Raw genomic sequence first — 4,026 nt, 5'->3', positions numbered from 1 at the left:
TTCAGTTAAAAACAAAATCTGTTTGGCTTTAAATAATTGAATAAACAAGGGTTGTTGTTTTTTCAAGTCAGCAATCTAAAATTGCCCTAAATCAGTACCCTTTGAGTACCCCCGGTGTCCTCAGAACTGTGTGTTGTTTTTGTTATTTTTTAAGCTAATGAGCTCCCATTTGCATCAATTCTTCACTTGTATTACAATAGAATATCAAACTATTTCTTTTGGAAATTTGTATACACTGTACGGCACAAAAACATGGATGCCTTTTTGAAGTTGCATTCATATTTCCTATAGTTTTCCCTGTGTATTACTACAATTAACTTATTGTTCCTTAAATTTCGATATTTCTTCCAAAAAAAAAAATGATTTTGCACATCCAGTGTGCGCAGAGATGACTCATAGCATCAATACTGTCTCGCACAATTGTTGTAAATGTGTCCTTTAGAATTTACAATTGTTTATTTTTCTTTTCCAAAAGAATTTTAGATTTTTTTATAGCACACAAGAATCAAACCAAAATTAAACATCCATTTCATACAATGTTTCGAAAAAGCTTTTTTTTTTTTTGACTCTGTGAGCAAGGCCTTCTTTATTCTCATGTTGTTACCATACCAACCAGATTTCTTTACACCTAGTCAAGGTTGCAGCCTCTAAGATAAAGAAAAGTGAAGCTGATGTGTTTCTAACACAATTAGTGTAAGTGATGAGAAATGCTGACGGTTAAACTAACACAAATCTCCAAACGGCTTCCTTGTGTCCCTCAAGAATGTCTTTAGGGAGTCACAGGAATGTTTTGTAGGAGATGTTTGATGCTTCTTGTCTCTGTTAATCTGGATTGCCAATGTCTTTTTACAGAGTATACTACAGGATATCCCATCTGCACTGCGTATCTTTGCAAGAAACAACAATTCCACCCACGCTGACAAATGTTGCTTTCTAGTTTGATGTGTCAGAAGCCTCAGTTGCCATGGAAATTGCCACCTCTATGCTATACATGCTATCACATGTGCAACTTTATGCCAGCGGCAATCTTTGGTTATCAATCATAGCCTGAGGGTTGAATGGATTATGAGTTTGGGTTCAATGTTCCCTCTACGATGCGCGTATGCGCAATTGCGCATTACTTTCGTCTTCTCTGCGCAGTAGCAATCATATGGCGCGCAGTAAAACAAAAATCCTAACTTTTTTATTTATTAACCCTTTCCCCATGATGGCGCCGTTTACGTGGCAGTAGCTCTGTCCACTCTTATTTGTTTTTGGTGTTTTACAGCCCCTCTATCTTTTTATAAATGACATTTTAATATTTCTTAATACATTCCTTTTTACTCTACTTTGTACTTTATACCTTTTACTTTAATGATGAGTGATGAGTATATCAATACTTTAGTCCTTTTTTCCTGTTTATGTTTCATATGTACTGTTAACGGATGCACTTTTTTATATGGATCGTATCTTGTGCTGACCCCTCCCCCATCTGTCAAATTTTTAAAGTCAATGTGGCCCCTGGGCCCAAAAGTTTGCCCACCCGTAGCCTATGCTAACGTTATTAGCTATTAGAAAGCGCTTTTTGACTCTTTAGTCACAGCTTTTTAGTACAGTAAGGCGTAAGAATATGACACAAGAGGGCATAAAGTTGTAGTTATACCGAATTTTCATGTTTTACTACTTAACACACCCCAATGTTTTTCGTGTTTTACAGCATGTTTTACATGAAAAATTAGAGGGAACATTGACATGCACATGTTTATGGCAGGTGTGATACTGGTGTGCCCATGGCGAGCAATGATGATGTCACTCACTGGTACTCAGTGCGCTCAGGGAGGTTGTCTTTCTGCCCATAACAATGAAAAATTATGGGGGAACATTGGTTGGGTTGCCCTTTTTAGTATTAGTAAGTCTAAAAAAATCTAGTTTGACAGTTGTTTATTTGCCATGTCAATCTTTCTGAACCTCAAAAAATTGCCATTGACACCATTTCATTGGTCCAATCCCATCCAGTAATGGCTTCCAATACCAGTTTAATTGGCGAGTGGAAATTTCTGATAGATTGCTCTGCCGCAGCGGCGAGTATTCGGTATTTTATAACAATATATTCCTTGAAATGATGGTGGGGTCGTAAAATATTTCATCACATAATCAGCATTTGAAGCGGCAACTTCAAATAAAAGTGGTCCTTTACTAGCTGCTCTGTGACGGCTGTGCAAAGCGCCTGATGTTTTACACCAAACGATTGCACACTAAATTCTGTCCAATGAATAACGTTGTATTTCTATTTAGGACTTTTCCTGGAAGAAAACCCCTTTTGACATGTACTAACACATTTGTGGATGCTTTCAACTGAATCTTACCACTTGCAATTTATCATTGGAGTTCAATTAAGGAAGTCTATCAGAGGAATGAAGAAGAAAGACATTTTGGGGTAGGTTTATTCAATTAATTGAAACCCTTTGTAGATCATAGCTAGCTTTAAAATATGAATATGACTTTTTATTCTCACCTTGAAACGTTAGAACATATGTGTCAAAGTGGTGGCCCGGGGGCCAAATCTGGCCCACCGCATCATTTTGTGTGGCCCGGGAAAGTAAATCATGAGTGCTGACTTTCCGTTTTAGGATCAAATTAAAATGAAGAGTATAGATGTATATTAAATTCCCCGATTTTACCCCTTTTAAATCAATAATTGTCATTTTTTAATTTTTTTTCTGTTTTTAGTTCCAAAATCATTTTGCAAAATCCAAAAATATATAAAAAAGCTAAACTAAACATTGTTTTAGATCTATAAAAAACTGAATATTCAGGGATTTTAATCCAGTTCTTTTAATCCATTCATAAAAAAAGCTAAATATTATATCTAAAATGGAGTCTAACACCCTTCCATTAGAACCATTGTGATTGTTTTCTATTCTTAAAAACATTGACACCCTTTTCCCCTAACAAATCGTCAATCGCCCTCTTTAAAAAAACAGGAATACATTTGAGTTATTATTATATTTTTAATCCATTCCAATGTCAATTCAACACGCATCCAAAAAACATGATTTTTTTCAGCAAGTTATTCTATAGATACTGGCTCAGGGCTCATCCTCCACAGCAGCAGATAAATACAGTAAATGATGAAGGCCACAGCCTTGTAGAACTGAACAGCTTTCATGAAAAGAAAATACAGCCTCTCTTACTTTGTCTATTTACTTGCCAGGGGTGTCCGGGATTATCTCATCTTTGAACTCCGCTGTGTTCTGCCACAAGGTGTAAATCACTCGAGTATGGCAAATATGTTTTATTTCTTCGTCACTGAGGGTAGTAGATTTGGTAGGCATGAGTGCACTTTTCTAGAACACCTCCGGTTCTATGCACTCACACACACACACACACACACAAAATCTCAGTATCCCATTATGGTTTATATAGCCTTTACATCTGTTTTCATTTATATAGTATACAGTTTTGTAGCTGTAGAGGTTTTTGCTGAAGGCGCTAGCTTAAACTGCTGACCTGAGGAAGAACTCTTGAACCTTTTTTTTATTTTTTTTATTTAGACAACTAAAAGAAAAAAGCTATTCAGGTTGTGGGTAGCTGTTGTTTTATTAATATGTTCTGTGCCCTCAATGTCACATGTATTTTTTAACATTTTCGGAGGGGACTTAACACTGTCCGGCTGACAGTTATATGTTGCAATGAAATATTTACATTCTTAGCTTTTGTGGGATGAACGTGTGATCAGAATAGTGAGTATTTAATTTAGTTGGCTATGATGTGGGTTAGGTAAATCTCGGCCCTGCTGATAGGTTCAATTTCAAGCAAAACGTCCATAGACAGAAGGGAAATAAGTATGCATAGACACATCATTTCTTAATCACACATTCATTGTTTGTATCAGTCTAATTGAATTGTGATGCTTTTAGACGAATGCCACTTATATTGAAGGGAAATATATCCATTTTGTTTTCAGCGTTATTGTAGCCTATCCACTCTGAGCCAAGGAGTTAATGGTATGCTTAGATAGTTCATTCGCTGGAGAAACATAACCTC

This window comes from Stigmatopora nigra, chromosome 4, assembly GCF_051989575.1.
Source record: "Stigmatopora nigra isolate UIUO_SnigA chromosome 4, RoL_Snig_1.1, whole genome shotgun sequence".
NCBI classification, from domain to species: Eukaryota; Metazoa; Chordata; class Actinopteri; order Syngnathiformes; family Syngnathidae; genus Stigmatopora; species Stigmatopora nigra.
This window is presented reverse-complemented; position numbering follows the sequence as displayed.